Raw genomic sequence first — 19,990 nt, 5'->3', positions numbered from 1 at the left:
ACGTAATACTTCCACTTCAGCCTCCCAAAGTGCTGGGATTACAGGCATGAGCCACTGACCTGGCCGTCTGTCTTACCAGTTTTGAAAATCTCTTTGTGAGTTAAGGAAATAAGCTATTTGTATTGATAGGAAATATAATTTCTTCTAGTTTGACGTTTGATTTTTATTTTTCTCATCATGCTTTTTGCCGTGCAGAATATTTTTATACATAGTCACATTTATTAATATTTCCATTAATGACTTCTGGATTTTATATCATAGTATTTGGAAATACCTTCTCCATTGTGAGGTCATAAAATGTGCCATATGTTTTTCCAGTGCTTATATGGTTTCATATTTTTGCATTTAGATTTGTGGATCCACCAGGAGCTATTTTTGGGGTGAGGTATAAGACTACTTATTAACCTCACTTTTCTCAGTCAGATGGAGAGATCAGTTTTGACTGTGGAGAAGGGGGCTCTGGTAAAGTATCTTGATCATCTCTTAGGGGGATCATGGGATTGTGAGGAATTACCCTCTTTTCACCCAAAGGAATTGGAATGAGCATCTGAAGTCAAAGCTGCCTTTCCCCTACAGCAGGTGGGAAAAATGGTTTTAAACTGAATCCTTTTTCACTACTCCTTCTCATTTCCTAAGACTTTCTGCTACTGTGGTATCACTGGCCTCATGACGTTATGATTTTGATCTCATTTTTGTTGTATTTTAAAGTGTTTTCTTTTCTGATGTCATGAAAGGACACAGCTTCATTTTATGTATAAGCTCTCTCTAAATTGTGATATAGTGTGAGTTATTGTGAATTCTAGCCATTATTATTATTATTATTATTATTAGAGATGGGGTCTTGCTATGTTTTCCACAGCCAGAACCAGAGCTCCTGGGCTCAAGCCTCCTGCCTCAGCCTCTTGAGTAGCTGGGACTACACATGTGCCCAGCTTTAGCCATGATTTCTAGAATCAGTTTTGGAGGGCTTTCCTTTCTCATTTTTTTTGTTTGATCCCAAGTCCATCTCAGGCAGTGGTCTTTCTGTAACTTTCTATAACTCTCCATTCATTTATTAAGATAGGCTGTGAATGTAGGAGGAAACAGACTTTCATGATCATGATTTCACATTCCTGTCATTGTTCCAGATGTGTATAAACTTCTCAGACCTTTGAGGCTTGGTTTAAGATAAGTCCTTTGAACAACCAGTAAAAATCATTAATGGAAATAAAGAAAATCAGCAGTTCTTTTTCTTCGTTAGGACATCTTGACCTTGATGTGAATACTACTATGCTACTTGGTCTTGGATGAATGATAGCAACTTTGACGTGGGCGCTTATGAAAATATTTTAAAGCATCATTTAAAAATTACCTATTTCACCATTCTAACTAAAGCAATAGCTTTCGTGTGTTAGTGGGTTTTTTTCTAATATCTGCTTATGCTCATTAAGTGCCTTCTGTTTGTCAGGCCTTCTGCTAGTGCTCGGACTATAGAGTTGAATAAAATACAGAATTTTCCATCTACTAAGGGAGATAGAATATAACAAGTAGTTATAATGTACTGTGCTGGGAACTATAATGAAAGTGTTATTGGGGGCATGCATTGGTCAGGATTCTTAGTAGCAAACAACAGTATTCACTGTAGTTGGCTTAAGCAGAAAGGTAGTTTAACATCTGCGCTTGGATGTTACACAGATGGAAGTGAAGCAATCACGGACAATATTTCCATGAGAAATGGCCAGCCCCACTAAGGGGGACTCTTCTGGAGAAAATACCACTGCTGCCTTTACCAGCACAGGTAACGTCAGATACTGGACATCAGAAACTGTCCCATAACAGTCCTAGAACATGGGCTTATAATTTTCTTTACATTTTCTAGTGCAGTTAGATGCAGTTAGCCCATTCATAATCTTTATATCCTTCATGCCCTTCATTGGTCTATAGCAGCTGCTACTGAGTTTGAAAAAGGCCTGACTTTAATATGTACTTTACCTCGGGCAATCATAGGTGATTGATTGATTGATTGATTGATTTTGAGACAGAGTCTTGCTCTGTCGTCCCAGGCTAGAGTGCAGTGGCACGATCTCGGCTTACTACAACCTCCGCCTCCCGGGTTCAAGCAATTCTCCCACCTCAGCCTCTCCAGTAGCTGGGATTACAGGCACCCACTATCATGCTCGGCTAATTTTTGTATTTTTGTAGAGACAGGGTTTCACCATGTTGGCCAGGCTGGTCTTGAACTCCTGACTTCAGGTGATCCGCCTACTTCGGCCTCCCAAAGTGCTGGGATTACAGATGTGAACCACCACGCCCAGCCAATAGGTGATTATTTAAAAAATTTTTCCAACAATGCATGCCACTGATTACCCGTATCTCATTCCCTAAGACAGAGATTGGGAAACTATGGCCTGCAGGCAAATTCCGGCCTACCACTTGTTTTTGTAAATAAAGTTTTATTAGAATACAGCTATGTTCATTTTGTTTACACATTGTGTGTGGCTGCTTTTGCACTATAGTGGCAGAGTTGAGTAGTTGCCACAGAGACCACAAAGCCTAAAGTACTTGCTGTCTTTAGGCTTGCTGTCTATCCATTTACAGAAAAAGCAGAAAAAATTTACCAGCCCCTGTTGTAATGCTTATTAAATTCCATCTGCCTTTTAAGTCCAGCAGGTGAGATAAATTAGTTTCTTTCAGACTTTTTGACTTTGAAAATAAGATGTGCAATTTATGACTCATGCATGCGTATAATATATTATATGTAAATGAAACATTTTCTTCTTTTCATTCTATTCTATACTGTTGCGTGTTTTGAAAAATATGCTAATCCCAGCTGGGCATGGTGGCTTATGCCTGTAATTCCAGCACTTTGGGAGGCCATGGCAGGCAGATCACTTAAGGCCAGGGGTTCAAGACCAGCCTGGCCAACATGGTGAAACCCCGTCTCTACTAAAACTACAAAAATTAGCTGGACGTGGTGGTGCGCACTTGTAATACCAGCTATTCGGGAGGCTGTGGAAGGAGAATTCCTTGAACCCAGGGAGGTAGAGGTTACAGTGAGCTGAGATTGTGCTACTGCACTGCAGCCTGGGCAACAGAACAAGACTGTCTCTAAACAAAGAAAAATAAAAAATATGTAGTCCCAGTCTATTAAATTCATTTCATGACCCACAAATCAGTTGTAACCTATAGGTACATGAATAGGCATGTTCCATTCATGAGTTATCCAAGATCTGTTTCATTTCCTTGGGAGTTTTGTCTGCATTCCCTGCTGGTTTCCATTACTAAATCTGTCAGGGTTCTCAGGTGCTACTAACAATAAGTGTCTACTCCAGCTGGTTTAAGCAGGAAAGCATTTCTTAAGAAAAATGTAGGGATCTTATAGAATCTTATAGAGGGCCAGATAACAGATCCTAGTGCTACCTAGATGGGAATTAAGCAGCAAATGAAATGCAGGTTGGGGAAAGCCATCTAACTACACCATGAGACTTCCCTAGAGAAAACCCCATTGCTGCCCCTGTGACCCTAAGGTCTGGCTACCAGATACCCTGCAAGATCAGCCCCGTAAGAACTCAGTCCCTGTGATTGTCTCACCAAAGCTTCTTGAAGGAGGGCTCTCCTGGCTCAGGAGCTCAGAGGCTGCTCAGGGCATTTCCACCTTTTGGAATCCTGCTTCATCTTCATCTTGCTGTTCTAAAAATCCTGATTTTTCTTCTCCTGTTTTATTTTCATTTTCTTCGGCTATCTACTTTGCTCCTTTCCTTCTCCTTTTCCTTTATCCTCATACTCATCTTGGTCATTCCTATCATCAGGTGGCGTAACTCAAGGCTGAGGTCCCTGAACAGAGCTTAGAGCTCATTTCTTCTCACTTTCAGTTCACCTTCAATGGCTTCTCTAGCTTCTGCTCATTGAGGTTGTTGTCCAGCTTGTGTTTCTTGTGCACCTTCTAGTGCCGGGCACAGACTGGGCAGCACACCTTCTGGGCCAGGCCCGGGATTAAGGACAGGAGCAGGGCCCTAGAGACTGGGAGACTGTTCTTGGCTGACAGAGTGTGGCTTATGTCTCTCTTCACCATTTTTAGTGGCCAGACAATGTGTTTGATATTTTGATTATTTCTATTATTTCACTATTATAAATAACTCTGCCTGTAATCCTAGCACTTTGGGAGGCTGAGGCTGGCAGATGGCCTGAGCCCAGGTGTTTGAGACCAGTCTGGGCAACATGGTGAACCCGTCTCTACAAAAAAAAAATACAAAATCGGCTGGGCATGGTGGCGCATGCCTGTAGTCCCAGCTATTCAGGAAGCTGAAGTGGGAGGATCACCTGAGGCTGGGAGGTGGAGGCTGCACCGTGATCATGCCACTGCACTGGAGCCTGGGTGACAGAGTGAGACCCCGTCTGAAAACAAAGCAGTAAGTAACTCTGATATAAATGTCCCTCTTGTTTATAAGTCAATGTATGCACATTTTGTAGCGCTTGGTATGTATTGTCCAAAAGAACTTAAAAATAACTTTTTGTATTTTTTCTTTTTGTAGAAGTAATGCTATATTTTATTATAAAATACTAATTGAAAATACCAATGAGAAAATAAAAATTACCTGCAGTGTCATCATCCTGATATACTACTGATTAATAGTTTCTTCCATTTTTTTCTACTTTCCATTTTACAAACATGAGCCCCTTCTATATATAGAGGCTCACCTTAACATTAAAGTGAGACTCTTTTATTTATTTTTTTGAGACGAAGTCTCACTCTCTCGCCCAGGCTGGAGTACAGTGGCACAACCTCTGCCGCCCAGGTTCAAGCAGTTCTCCTGCCTCTGCCTCCCGAGTAGCTGGGATTACAGGCACCTACCACCGCGCCTGGCTAATTTTTTGTAATTTTAGTAGAGACGGAGTTTCACCATCTTGGCCAGGCTGGTCTTGAGCTCCTGTGATCTACCCACCTCGGCCTCCCAAAGTGCTGGGATTACAGGCGTGAGCCACCGTGCCCAGCCCTTATGTGACTTTTTTTTAATGTCATCAGATATTCCTTGATAGTATTACTTATCATGACTGTGTAATATTCCATTCTGTAGATCTACCAAAGTTTATTTAACTACTCCCTAATTGTGGACTTTAAGGATTTTCAGTTTTACAGTATTCTGAATAGTGCTGAAGTGAATAACTTTAAGTCAAGTCTTTGCACACACATCTATAGTGGTTTCTTTTGGATAGATTCTTAGATGTGAAATGAGTGGGTCAGAGAGCATTTACATTTTTTAATTAAGAAACTTTATTTTTTAGACCAGTTGTAGTTTCCCAGTGAAACTGCACAGTACAGAGAGGTCCCATATACCCTGTACATTTTTAAGTATTCCAGCACATATTGTCAAATTGCCCTTTAGGAATGTTGTACCATTTTCCATTTTCACCTACATTTTCTCATATTTCCACAACACTGAGAAGTATCATTTAAAAGAAATCTTGATAAGGCACATGTCTGGTAGAATATCTATTCCAGTCAAGGTAAGACTAAATTTTCTTTCTCCTGAAATGTATGTTTACATTATTCAGTCCATTATTATTTATTTTGGTTGGTGATCACACAATTCCACCAGACTTCCTTCTTTTGCCAATGTAACAAAAATTATAAAAGTAATACATAGACACAAAAATAAACACTCCAGAACAGAAAGATATAGTGATGAAAGTAAAAAAAAATCCTCACTTGCTTTAGCCAGGCCTTCTGAAAGCTGTTTTTTACTTTAATGGTTTTTCATAATTGTGGTAGTTACCTCCAAAACTGTAAATAAAATGTACATAAACATGTAATTTTTATTTTTATTTTTTGTTATTTTATTATTTTATTTTATTTATTTATTTTTTTGAGATGGGAGTTTCACTCTTGTTGTCCAGGCTGGAGTGCAGTGGCATGATCTTGGCTTACTGCAGCCTCTGCCTCCCGGGTTCAAGAGATTCTCCTGCCTCAGCCTCCCAAGTAGCTAGGATTATAGGCATGCACCACCATGCCAGGCTAATTTTGTGTTTTTAATGGAGACAGGGTTTCACCATGTTGGTCAGGCTGGTCTTGAACTCCTGACCTCAAGTGATCACACCTATGGCAGGTGTGAACCTTGCCATATCTCACACTCCCTGTGTAATCCTGCTGTTCAGAGATATACAATTTGGTATATTGTATATTCTTTCAGAGATTTAAATGTAGACTGGGCTCAGTGGCTCACACCTGTAATCCCAGCACTTTGGGAGGCCAAGGCATGAGGATTACTTGAGACCAGAAGTTCGAGACCAGCCTGGCAACATAGTGAGACCCTGTCTCCACAAAAAATGAAAATATTAGCCAGGAATGGTATTGCGTGTCTTTAGTCCTAGTTATTCCAGCGGCTGAGTTGTGGGAGAATCACTTGAGACTAGAAGTTTGAGGTTACAGTGAGCTGTGATGATATCACTGTACTCCTGCCTGAGTTACAGTGCAAGACCCTGTCTCGAATGAATGAATAAATATAGCAGTAACAACAAAACATGGACTATGAGCCAGGTACTATGCATTGTCTCATTAAATCCTCATAGTGTCTGAGATGGGGGCCCCTGTTTACTAAAACGTAAACTTGAACCTTATGGCTAACTGGTGACTTGCCTAAACATTTCCAGTATTTGCTATGATAAGTTGTATGCAATAAATAAGATGTATCTAATTATGTGTTCTTGTGTGATCATCTCCATTTAATACATTTCCACAACTAGGATGGTTTGGTTTAAAAAGTGCACATTTAAACTATTTAAACTTTTGATTCCTCTTGAGAGAGGTAGTTTAGAGTGTGGACTTTGTCGTCACACATACCAGTATTTAGATTCCGACTGCCACTTACTGGCCACTCACTAAAATGAAACTGTACATCAGTTTGCCTATCTCTAAAGTGGAAGGATAACAGAAACCTCATATGGCTGTGAAGATTAAATGAGATGCTGCTGCAGTGTCCCTGGCTAGTGTGCACCACCTGGGAAGAATGGCATCCAAGACAGATCAGGCCCCTCATCTCACAGAACTGATATTTTAATGTGGGACAGGAGGAGGCAGCAGTGAAAGACAGGCGGTAAAGAAATTAATGAACAACACAAAAAGTGGTGCTGTATGGACACTTAAACAGAAAGTGATGTGATAGGTAGATGGGTGGTTATTTTAGGTTGGGTGGCTTGGGAAAGTTTTTCTGAAAAAGTGACAGCTAAGGTCTCAATGATAAGGATAGTTTTATAATTCAAAAATTCCTAGAAATAAAAACATGGGATCAAACATTACATGCTTTAGGCCAGGCACAGTGGCTCATGCCTGTAATTCCAGTACTTCAGGAGGCCGAGGCAAGTGGATCACTTGAGGCCAGGAGTTCAAGACCAGCCTGGCCAACATGGTGAAACCCCATCTGTACTAAAAATACAAAAATTAGCCAGATGTGGTGATGCAGGCCTATAATCCCAGCTACTTGGGAGGCTAAGGCAGGAGAATTTCTTGAACCCAGGAGGCAGAGGTTGCAGTGAGCTGAGATCGCGCTCTCACTACAGCCTATGTAATAGAGTGAGACTCAGATAATAATAATAATAATAATAATAATAATAATAACAACAACAACAACAACAACAACACAGTGACCTGAAGAAATTTCTAAATCATTTACATTCTATGTATAGACACACCTCTTTTTCTTTACCATGACCAGAACTTTTTTCCTAATGTTAAAAAAAGTGGGGTTGTTCGAAGATGGTCTTAGGGACCTTTTAATGAGCTTTACTGACAGGGGGAAAAGACAAGAAAACATGTAAGTCCCTTTTAGGAATCTCTTCTATTTCCTCTTGCCATGTTAACTGTCTACCATCACCCTTTGTACTATAAACCTTTGTCTTCACTTCACTGGCCTTTTTCTCTATACCATATCCTGCCTGCATTATAGGACTGGAAGCTGCCAACATGCGTGTTAACTAACAAGCACTTTTTCGTCTTTGGAATTAGGCAATGCCTGGGTCAGGGGAGATGCAAGATTCAGATCAGCAATGCTTTTGCTGTAAACACAAGGCAGCTTTTAGAGTAGACTGGTTTTTCCAAACACATTCATTGGCAAGGCTGTAACACCTTCTGTGAGTTAAAACTGTGCAGAAGGCTCTGCACATGGGTTTGTTACAGTTGAGCCTTTTTCCTGTATGGCATGCAATGGGCGCATTGGGCATTGGTGAACACTGTACACTACCATTGCTTCTCCCCAGAATTCATAGGTAATAAGACCTCTTTTGTTTGTAATGTATATATGATTACACATTGTTTGTGGATCTGTTCTGAAAGCCTTTAATCATCGTATGTTAATTGCACTGTAAGAAACATTCTCTTTGTAGGTCTTGAGCAGGCCTCAGCATCTTTACAACAATATACATGTTTTTGTTTGTTTGTTGTGAGATGGAGTCTCGCTCTGTTGCTCAGGCTGGAGTGCAGTGGCACAATCTCAGCTCATTACAACTTCTGCCTCCCAGGTTCAAGCAATTCTCCTGCCTCAGCCTCCCCAGTAGCCGGGATTGCAGGCGCCCACCACCACACCTGGCTAATTTTTTTGTGTGTTTAGTAAAGACAGGGTTTCACCATGTTGGTCAGGCTGATCTCGAACTCCTGACCTCAAACGATCCACCTGCCTTGGCCTCCCAAAGTGCTGGGATTCAGGCATGAGCCACTTCACCAGGTCAATATACATGTTAAATTACAGACATCATCCAGTTACTGTTTTGTTCATGTATGGGGCAAGTGTATATTTTTATATAATATACATGTATTATAATCTAATTTCTGATTCAAGCCTTAAAGAAAATATGTAGTTCAAACTTGGAAATAAATGGATTAAAAGTCACTTGTTCTTAAAATGTGGTTTCTTTTTATAATCTTTTAAAATTCAGCAACTTAAATAAAACATCCTGAGGGCAACATGTGTTAGTGAGGGGGACTGGGGGTGGCGTGGGGAGGAGTGTGTTTGATGAAATTGTCCAGGAGCAAAGCACCACTTACTTGAAGCCCAGAGATTTGTCATCCAAATATGTGCAGATTGCTGGTGCTATAAATAGTTTGAACTCAAGTAAACAGCCTCTTCCCCCTAACTGCTGCTTGGCCATTATTCAGATGCCAGCACAGACTGAGGAGCATCTCACACCAGGCTTAAGGCTCTTGTGCCCAAATTTTGGGCTGCTTCTCTTGTGGGGAGAGCTTCAGCAACCCTGACTTGAGATGACTGAGGGTCACATGTTCACCCTCTTTCGTTATCCCATGTTTGGCTCCCACCCCTATGCAACCTGATGTACGGTTTCATAAACATGCCTCTGCTCTGATGAGTAGCACTGTTCTAAGAAGATTCCCGGCAACTATTAAAAAGCCCTGGGGCCCCATGGCTGTTGACTGAAGTAGATTTAGGAAGCACAGAAGTTCTTTTTTCAGGGCAGAGGCACGCATGTCTCATTTCTTTCTTTGGAACTAAGTAGAGTGGCACTGGTTGTCAGAACTGCTGCAGACTGCCTGTGCCAGCAACTCATCTGCTCTGTGCCAGGCAGGCAGGCTGCTGACATTTCAAGAGTCCCTTTGAGGACTCAAGCAACATGCTGTCATTAGAACAACTGAGGACATTCCATGGTTTATTAGTATATTTCCTTTGGAAAAAAGTCCCCCCCCTTTTTTAAATTCCTGCTTCGGCTGCATTGCTGCATTCATGTACAGTGACTCCTATGACAAATGCCCATGAGGGGATTATGACTGATTTAACATTTTGTTGTTGAGGGGAAATAAGGAATGGTAGAAGAAATACTAGATTAAGGATCAGGAGCCTGGATTCTTGCACAAGTTACCTAACTTTTCTTAGGTTTGATTTCGTCATTTGTCAAGTAAAGATAGTCATGTCCCTCCTGTTTCTTGTGGTTGATGAGAAAATTTATGTAAAGGTACTTTCTGGGCTATACCAAACAAATGGAATGCAAAGGAGGAGTAGGGTAATGGAAGGAGCTTGGTGTTTGAGTCTCACAGGCCTAGCCCACACTGTGATCTCAAGCAAATGGCTAATGTCTCTCAGCCTCAACCTTTTCATCTGTAAAATGGGAATATCTATACTTGCCTTGCAGGAATGTTAGAAGGATTAGAAATAACATATGTAAAGCACTGACAAATGGCAAACAATTGTCTAATAGCAATAATTGTTATTATTACACTTAATGTGGAGATATTCACTCTGGGTGATTTGGGATTCTAAACCTGAGGAAGTATTCAGTTTACAGATGTAGAGATTAGCAAAAGGCCCTGCTAGTAACTGATAGTAGCAACTGATAATAGCTACCTTTAAAAAATCCAAGTAATACATGAATATGACTTTTAAAAAAATCGCTGAGTCCAGAAAAGCATCTGTCTCCTGCTTACCTCCTCACCCTGAGGCAGCCATTTTATTTTTCTGCTTTTACTTCTTTTGGTGATTATTCTATTTCTCTAAATCATATTACTCCCATTTCCTTTTTTAAATGAATTTTGTTTTTGTCAGAATGGTACATGCAAATAGTTTGCCTTAGTCTTTTTTAAGGTCAAATATCATAAAAGATTTATAATAAAAACCATCTGTTCCTTGCCCCCACTCTTTCTTTACCCTTCCTCCTATCCTGCTCCCAAGAGCATACACTTTTGATCCTTTTAGGCGTTTGATCTAGCATTTATCTCTCTATATCTAAATAATATGCTTATTGAGATATCTGGGGTTTTTTTTTAATTGTATTACAGAAATTTTCAAACATGTATGAAACTAGAAAGAATAGTATAATTAATCCTCATGTACCACCCATTACCCGGCTTCAAAAATCAACAACCTATGACCAGTCTTGTTTCATGTGTGCTGGTAGCCATTTTCCCCTGCCACTAGATTATTTTGGAGTAAATTCTAGACATCATTTTATCAGTAATTACCTTAGTCTTTTTTTTTTTTTTTTGCAACAGAGTCTCACTCTGTTGGCCAGGCTGGAGTGTAGTGGTGCAATCTTGGCTCACTGCAACCTCTACCTCCCTGGTTCAAGCAGTTCTCCTGTCTCAGCCTCCCAAGTAGCTGGAACTACAGGCACACGCCACCACGCCCGGCTAATTTTTTTATTTTCAGTAGAGATGGGGTTTTACCATATTAGGCTGGTCTCGAACTCCTGACCTGAGGTGATCTACCTGCCTTGGCCTCCCAAAGTGTTAGGGTTACAGGCATGAGCTACTGTGCCCAGCCTAGCATGTACTTTTAAGAGAATAAGGACTCCTTTTAAAATATAACCACATTACTATCACACATAAAATAATAATCTTTTATTATTAGCAGTGATCTCCATATTTTTTTAGTTCCAATCAGATCCAAACAAGGACCTCACATTACCATACTGCTTTTTCTTGACTCATCAGTTTTTTGTTTGTTTTTGAGATAGTCTCGCTGTGCTGCCCAGGCTGGAGTGCAGTGGCACCATCTCAGCTCACTCCAACCTCCACCTCCCAAGGTTCAAGTAGTTCTCCTGCCTCAGCCTCCCAAGTACCTGGGATTACAGGCATGTGCCACCATGCCTGGCTAATTTTTGTATTTTTATTTTTGAGACGGAGTCTGGCTGTCACCCAGGCTGGAGTGCAATGGCATGATCTCAGCTCACTGCAACCTCTGCATCCGGGGTTCAAATGACATTCCTGCCTCTGCCTCCTGAGTAGCTGAGATTACAGGCACCTGCTACCACACCCAGCTAATTTTTGTATTTTTAGTAGAGATGGGGTTTGCCATGTTGGCCAGGCTGGTCTTGAATCTTGAACTCCTGTCATGCAGTTGGTGTTCATCAGACATCCTGTCATGCTTTATTTGACCACTGACAATCAATAATAAAAGACTTCTTTAAGGGGTAGGTCTCAGTTCATCTGTTTGTCCCATAGGCCTCTGTCCTGCCTGGGAATCTGCTGTGTACTAGAAGGGTACTAAGATTCTAAGTGGAAGATCCTTTAGGGCACATAAGCAGGAGCAGCAGTTAGACTGAGGGCCCTTCACATGTTAGCATAAGGTGGCCAGTCTCTTATTAGAAGCCCTAGATCAATCCTAGGCAGTTCATTCAATTTATTTAAAGAGGCCTCTTGTCTTTGGCTGTGGTTCTACAAAGCTTTTGGGCCCTCTGTGTGCTTCAGGTATGGGATAGAGGAGCTGGTGGCACAGGACCTTCAGTGGATCCCTTCATTTTTTGGCCCTTCTGAATCTTCTCCACGCCTGCTGTCTTCAGGTCCAGAGCCTCCCTGGGGTCCCACACGTTTCCTTGTCTCTCGTTTCCAATGGTGTTTTCTTGTCCTTGTGCTCCAGACTTCAGTTTCTGTCATCATACCTCTCTGATCTGAACTTTTTCTATCTTCTGGAAATTATTTGAAATGAAATCCCTTGTTCTCCAATGATCCTTCTTTCAGCAAGAAGGCCCAATTTGTAGTTCAGAAGACATGGTGCTTTTTACAAAAAGTATGTTATTGTTTTACCATAAACTGGACTAAGTAGAGTGTGTGTGTGTTTAGAAAATACTTACTGAGTTTCCTATTTTATGGCAGGCACTCTTCTAGGCACTTGGGATAGATGTATTCAGTGAACCAGGGAGACATACTGTTGACCTTGTGGAGTTTACAGTCTGATGGGGAAACACGTGAACCATGTACTTATAAATATGTTAATGGTTATGAGAAGAGACATAGGGGTACCATGAGACCATTACAGCAGGGGGAGCTAACATGGCTCAGAGAAAAGGGCGCCCTAGGGAAGTGACATTTAATCTGAAATCTGATGGCTGAGTAGGAGTTAACCAAAATAAGAGGGAAGAGCCCTTCAAATTTGTATTTCAAAGTGCAGTAGCAAGTGAGAGTCCCAGACCAATAGAGAGTAGCAAGTGAGAGTCTCAAACCTTCTCCTGTTGGAGCACCAGGCTGTACTACCTCAGGATAGTCCCTTGCCTTCTCTGGATCTGGCATTCCTCACCCCTAAAATGAGGAGACCACATGCTCCTTTCAGCTGCAAAAATCAGTGAGTCCAAGACTGTTTAAAGTTAAGGTCACTGTTGAAGTGAAGGTCCATCTATCCCAAAACAGCTGTAGTTGGAAACTTACCTCAAGCTAGTGGGAAGTGGTTTGAAAAAAGGCAGGGAGGGGATAGTGTGATATCCTGTGAACCTGTCCAGTTTCTAGCCACATAATCACTGGGGTCAGGCTTCTCTTCTCCTTCCAGCTCTTCTTCAGACACACCAAATCAGCGTACAAAGGGGACCACAAAGTGAATCCTCAGGACATCGAACCCTGAAGAAAAAGCAGCCATGTGTACTCCAAAACCAAAAAAAATACGTCCAGCAATGTCTTAGTCATCTTTTGTGGGTTTGATTGCCCGCCCCTCAAAAATGACTTAAGTTTCTGAATTCAAAACAGTGTGTGTGTGTATGTGTGTGTGTTTTGAGACAGATTATTATTCTGTCACCCAGGCTGGAATGCTGTGGCATGATCTCAGCTCAGTGCAACCTCTGCCTCCCAGGTTCAAGCAATTCTCCTGCCTCAGCCTCATGAGTAGGTAGGAGCCTTCTGAGTAGCTGGGACTACAGGTGTGCACCACCACACCCAGCTAATTTTTTTGTGTTTTTTAGTAGACACGGGGTTTCACCATGTTGACCAGGCTGGTCTCGAACTCCTGACCTCAAGTGACCTGCCCACCTCAGCCTCCCAAAGTGCTGGCATTACAGGCGTCAGCCACCACGCTTGACCAAGAACATTGTTTTAAGTGTAAGTGTGGTTCCTTCTCTGGGGCCTTATGCTGGGATTGTGGTGAGACGACATATTGTTCTCCTTCCTTTTTTCCTGTTCTTCTGTATTTTCTTATCTTTTTACAATAAGCAATTATGATTATAGTTGGAAAGAAAACAAAATCTACTTTTATTCATAAATCTCAATCAATATGCTTCTCAATTAATTGTGTAGAGAAAACATGGACCTTCTAACTGCTTGGCATAGTGAATAAGTGAGTTGGAAATGGTATGGCAGCTGAAACCCGCCTTTGATAGGGTGATGAGCGATTGCACTGTACAGCAGCTGTGTGGACTAGAAAGTGGGTAGTGGTGGCCAGCATTTCTTTATTCATATACTCCTTCAACAGATATCTGTCAGTTGCTAGCTAATGTAGTTGGAATGTTTAACGATATTGATGGATATCTGTTGGATGTCATGTTGAAATGGGAACCCCAGTGTTGGAAGTGGGGCCTGGTGGGAGGTGCGTGGGTTATGGGTACGGATCTCATGAATGACGTGATCCCCTCCCCGTTGTAATGAGTGAGTTCTTGTTCGGTTAGTTCAAGTGAGAACTGGTTATTTTTTAATTAAAAAAAAAATTTATTGGCCAGGCGTGGTGGTTCACGTCTGTAATCCCAGAACCTTGGGAGGCCCAGGTGGGCGGATCATGAGGTCAGGAGATCGAGACCATGCTGGTTAACAAAATGAAACCCCGTCTCTACTAAACATACAAAAAATATAGCCAGGCATGGTGGCGGACGCCTGTAGTCCCAGTTAGTCGGGAGGCTGAGGCAGGAGAATGACGTGAACCAGGGAGGTGGAGCTTGCAGTAAGCCAAGATGGCACCACTGCACTCCAGCCTGGCAACAGAGCGAAACTGCATCTCAAAAAAAAAAAAAAAAAAAGCATGGGACTACATGTGTGCACCACCACGCCCAGCTAATTTTTGTATTTTTAGTAGAGATGGTGTTTCACCATGTTGGCCAGGCTGGTCTTGAACTTCTGACCTCAGGTGATCTGCCTGCCTCGGCCTCCCAAAGTGCTGGGATTACAGGTGTGACCCACCATGCCTGGCCCTGGTTGTTTAAAAAGAGCCTGGCACTTCTCCCTCTCACACTTGCTCCCTCTCTTGCCATGTGACATTCCGGCTCTCCTTTCCCTCTACCGTGTCTAAAAGCTTCCTAAGGCCTCACCAGAAGCAGATGCTGGTGCCATGCTTGTTACACAGTCTGTAGAACCGTGAGCCAAATAAACCTATTTTCTTCATAAATTGTTCAGCCTCAGGTATTCCTTTATAGCAATGCAAAATGGACTAACACTCTGCCCCGACAAATTAATCAATCTGTGTCTGTGATTTTCTCATGTGTCAGGCAGGGATAATAATTATACCTACCTCATAGAGATCCTTATGGGATTAAATTAGGTAATTTATATAAAGCAGTTAGAATACAACTGGGCACACCTGTAATCACAACACTTTGGGAGGCCAACGCAGGCAGATCACTTGAGATCAGGAGTTCAAAATCAATCTGGGCATATGGCAAGACCCCCGTCTCTACAACATAAATAAAATAAACAGAATATTACCTGGTATATGGTAAATCTCCAATAATAGTTTTGGGGTTTGTTTATGGATTTCCTTATTTTAGTAAGTATCTCATAATATGTACAAAATACTGCTAAATTAGACACTGATCTTTTCCTTAAGAAGTTAGAATTCTGGCAGAGAAAAAAGACCTGCCCCCAAATAAATATGTGTCAACAGAGAAAAGGGTGTGTTTCTTAAGAAACAGAGAGTACTAAGGAAATTCAGAGGAAGGAGAGACCCCTTCTAAACTGGGGGTAGAGGGTGGAATTAAACAGCCAGAGTTTCCTTCATCCTCAAAGGAGCTGATACTACTGTCTGAAAAATAGCCAAGTTTCCTGAAGGGAAGCCCTTTAAGAGGCGGTAGGGCAAGGGGGTTTGTGGATTCAGGACTGGCCCCACACAGTCCCTAGTTAGAGTACAGGCTCTGCCCCTTGCTTCCGTGAGCCTTTGAGCAGATTGGTCTGCTCACCATGCATCTGTTGCTACAGCTGTAAGATGTGAATATTAATAATGTCTCCTGTACCTGATTATTGTGAGGATGACATTAAGTGGTGTTTACAGAGTGCTCAAGTGCACATCGTGGCCCCCGCCCACATAAGTGTGTCCACTATTGACAGTTAAAGAAGAAATGAATGTGTCAGTGTTGCTCTGGTTCTGTCTTCCGGGATTCTGTCACAGACATAGAATTACTCAGTTCACAAGGGAAGTGATACAAAGTACATGTTGTTGAAGAAAATGATGTTGTTTTTATGAATGGGCTCCTTACTATTATTTTTGTTCAAGTAACAAAACATGATTCAAAGCACCCATCTCAAGAGCCCAGCCTCATTTCCTGACGCCTACTCAGGCTTCTGGAATAAAGGCTCAGCCAAACAATGGCCCCGACCTCCAGTCCCTCCAAACTGAGTGCTGCTGCTGAGAACAGGCCTGACAGCTCTGGGTGGGCTTTTGTTCGTTACTCATCCTGACATTCTAGAGAAATACAGGACCCTCTTTATTTAAAATGACTTTATTTCATTGTCACATCACCATTAGGGCAAAGGATGATGAAACGGTCAGAATTAGACAAGAAGTATTCAAGTATTTTTTAATGTATAGTATGTGCCAGGCACATAACCAACACAAGAACCTTGGAGAGTAAGGCTATTATTCTTCTCATTTTACACTGGGAAACCAAGGCACAGCAAGAAGGTCTAGCGTCCAGAAGGAAGCCCAGATCTCTCCGAGCTGTGAGCGACTGCTCTCTGTGGGTTACCAGAGTGGTGTTTTGTTTTGTTTTGTTTTTTTGTTTTTTTTTTTTAAAGATGGAGTCTCACTCTGTCACCCAAGCTGGAGTGCAGTGGTGCAATCTTGGCTCACTGCAACCTCTGCCTCCCATGTTCAAGCAATTCTTCTGCCTCAGCCTCCCAAGTAGCTGGGACTACAGGCACACACCACCACGCCTAACTAATTTTTTTTGTATTTTAGTAGAAACGGGGTTTCACTGTGTTGCCCAAGCTGCTCTTAAACTCCTGAGCTCAGGCAGTCCACCCGCCTGGGCCTCCCAAAGTGCTAGGATTACAGGTATGAGCCACTATGCCCAGCCAGGCTGGTGTGGTTTTTATTCCACAGCAGTCCTATGTCACATTGTTGAAAAGCCTTCAGATTGGCAAACTCCCTCCTAATATAGCCTGTTTTCTTGGGTGTTTTTTGATAAGCATCTATGTTTTCTGAGAACTAGTAAAAATTCTCGTTAAACCATAAACTACCACAACCTTTTCCCCAACTATAGAAAGCCGCTTCCCCAGTAGGGCTCCGGTCCTACCTTCCCATCACCATCGAAGTGGCATTGAAACATATCAGATCTGCTCCTTTTGAGAGAGTTAGTTGAAGCCCAGTCTTGCTTCAGGCCACATAGGATTTGGGTAGCAAAGCAAGGAAAGCAGCCTCTCCGACCTAGTGGCCTGAGTGTTTCCTTTCCCAGGCTGGCTGCAGCAACCATTTTGAGAAATGGCATTGGCATTGTCATGTGTGTGGCATGTGTGCTGACCTAGTTAGGAGTTGAGGCTTCATTTCTAATTCTGTCCCTTTCGTTTTGAGCTGTGTGACCTTGGGCATGTCACCTGACTTCTCTGTGTATGTCTTCTTTTTTTTTTTTTTTTTTTTTTTTTTTTTTTTGAGACGGAGTCTTGCTCTGCCACCCAGGCTGGAGTGCAGTGGCCGGATCTCAGCTCACTGCAAGCTCCGCCTCCCGGGTTTACGCCATTCTCCTGCCTCAGCCTCCCGAGTAGCTGGGACTACAGGCACCCGCCTCGTCGCCCGGCTAGTTTTTTGTATTTTTAAGTAGAGACAGGGTTTCACCGTATTAGCCAGGATGGTCTCGATATCCAGACCTCGTGATCCGCCCGTCTCGACCTCCCAAAGTGCTGGGATTACAGGCTTGAGCCACCGCGCCCGGCCCCTCTGTGTATGTCTTCTTATCCAGGAAGGAGAGGTTGATATAGCCTCATAGCACTTATCTCACTCTCCTAAGGATGTTATGAGAATCAAATGAGATTATGTACAATGAGAGCAAACATTGATTCAATACTTACTATGTACCAAATACTTTCAATTTCCTTACATGTGTTTTTTAATTCTCACAATCCTAAAACAGAGGCACTAGTATCCCACTTGACAGTTAAAAAAACTGAAGTTCAGAGAAATTAAGTCACACAGGACTCAGATCCACATCTGTGGCTCCCAAATGATGTTCCTAACCACTATGCATGACACCTTGCTTCCCATTGTACACAAAAGTAGAGAGATGTTCTTTGTCTTTCCCATCAAGCATTCTCCAAATGCAAGAAATGATCTCTCATAACCACTGCTGTTCCATGTTGGTCCCTAAGGACACTTATAGTCTCTTACTTGTTTGTCTTGTCTTGTAGTTTATGCTGCTGCTTTTCATGTCCCTAAGGACTTGTTCAGTGAATTCTTTTGGTTTTACTCCCAGAGAATCTGTTCATCTCCTTCATAAAGGGGGTAAAGGTGCCCAGCTGAGCCTGGCATCTTGGGCAGTGGCCTCTGACTTCTCCAGGGTTCTTCCTTCCCTCACGCATGTAGTTGGGTAGCTTGTAGTAAAATGCTCTGTAATGCATTTGTTGAAAAGCTCCCCAGTCACTGATTTTTAGTCATTGAATCTCAGAAGTGGAAAGCACCAAAGCCAGCATTTTGTTGATAGGGAAACTGAGGTCCAGAGAGGGATGTAACTTGCTTGAAGTCATTCATTCAGTTGAAGGCCTGACCAAGACCGGAACCCAGTTCCCCAGGGGACAGACCAGTGCTATTTCCAAGCACACATCACCTACCCTACATGAAGGGCACACATCACCTACCCTACATGAAGGACAAACTTATGTACTGTGCCCAGCATGTACCTAGGAGACTTGGGAGAAATTAAACAACTTGGAAAATTGGGCAGGAAGAAGGAGATGGGTGTGGGGTGGGGTGAAGATCTCCACCTTAACTAGTATATGATATACCAAAGAAAGGAATTAAACACACGGGAAAACAGACAACCCACTAAGAAGCAAAGGAATTTACCCAGGAACCCTGGCTCAGTGAGTGGATAGGAAACCTTTTGTCACTAAAGCTGCAGGGTTGAAAATTGAAGGAAGGATGTTAGGCGAGCGTGGTGGCCTGGGATGCAGTTACAGCCCCCTGGCTCATTGTCCAGAGGAAATGGATCTCTCCCGTGGACAGAGAGGTGGAAACTGAGTGAGTGAGTTGTGTGGTTGACATCATCTGACTGAGCATTGGATTACAACAAATGGGGACTTACTTGGCCCGAGACATGGGAAACACCCACTAAAACCTCAAAGTGCTTTTCATTTAGGAGACACGGGGAAGAGACAGAGAGCGGGGTGAAGTGAGAATTCTGCCTGCACCACGGGTCTGGACTGCTAACCTTGAATCCTGGTTTCGTAAATTCTGCCTCCGCTTCTGACTGAGGACCGCTGGATTTTGAGGAAACTTTTGCTCTTGTAAGTAGAACTTTACTCTCTTCCCCTGCCCACCACCCCCAGGGAGAAGCAGAGCTTGGAGGCAGAGCTCTCTGGAGAGCTTGCTTTCCAGCCTGTTGGCCACAAAATGTCTATTTTTATATAATGATATATGTGAGCTTGTTCTGAAAATTATGGCCTTGTCTGAAACTGCCTAAGGCTAGTCAGGAGCCTCAAGTCTCACAGATGGGCTCCATTCAGATGCTGTTTCATTTTTACCCAAAGAACTTTGACAGAGTATTCAGAGCTTTAAAAGCAGCTCCTTGCTCCAAATATAGGTGAAGAAATAAATCTTCCCTAAGAAATTGGTGTTTGTAAAACCCTTACTTTTTTTCTGATTACAAAGGTGGTATAATAATTTTTAAACATTCTAGAAAGAAAAGTCTCCGAAAGTAGTGAAAATTCCCTATTATCTTCCCCCTCAGGAATATGATTGTTGTGTTAAATTTCAGTTACAGATACGGTCAGACTTCATGAATTTATCACATATAAACCCAGTGCTACAGCAGCTGTGTGGAAAACTCCAAGATGGAAAGGGGTTGGAAATCTTTAACCTTGGGTTTGCGATCTTTTTATCGCTTCCTTTTAAAAATTTGCTGT

At 42.3% G+C, this 19,990-nt stretch overlaps 1 protein-coding gene across 5 annotated transcripts in view; it reads left to right on the top strand.

The window, feature by feature from the left end:
- Positions 1–19,990, top strand: part of PKIG (protein kinase (cAMP-dependent, catalytic) inhibitor gamma) — a 100,190-nt gene that overhangs the window by 36,897 nt on the left and 43,303 nt on the right. For 3 of the 5 annotated variants that reach the window (XM_011928987.1, XM_011928990.1, XM_011928989.1), the window contains exon 2: positions 19,225–19,372. The exons of 1 other annotated variant lie outside the window; for it this stretch is intronic. The gene's annotated coding sequence lies outside the window, so the exon portion shown is untranslated. Of the gene's footprint in view, positions 1–18,783; positions 19,373–19,990 lie in introns of those variants that run through there. One more of the 5 variants, XM_011928986.1, reaches the window with a different exon arrangement.

The sequence above is a fragment of the Colobus angolensis genome, unplaced genomic scaffold (genome assembly GCF_000951035.1).
Source record: "Colobus angolensis palliatus isolate OR3802 unplaced genomic scaffold, Cang.pa_1.0 Scaffold8, whole genome shotgun sequence".
In the NCBI taxonomy this organism is placed as follows: Eukaryota; Metazoa; Chordata; class Mammalia; order Primates; family Cercopithecidae; genus Colobus; species Colobus angolensis.
This window is presented reverse-complemented; position numbering and strand designations above follow the sequence as displayed.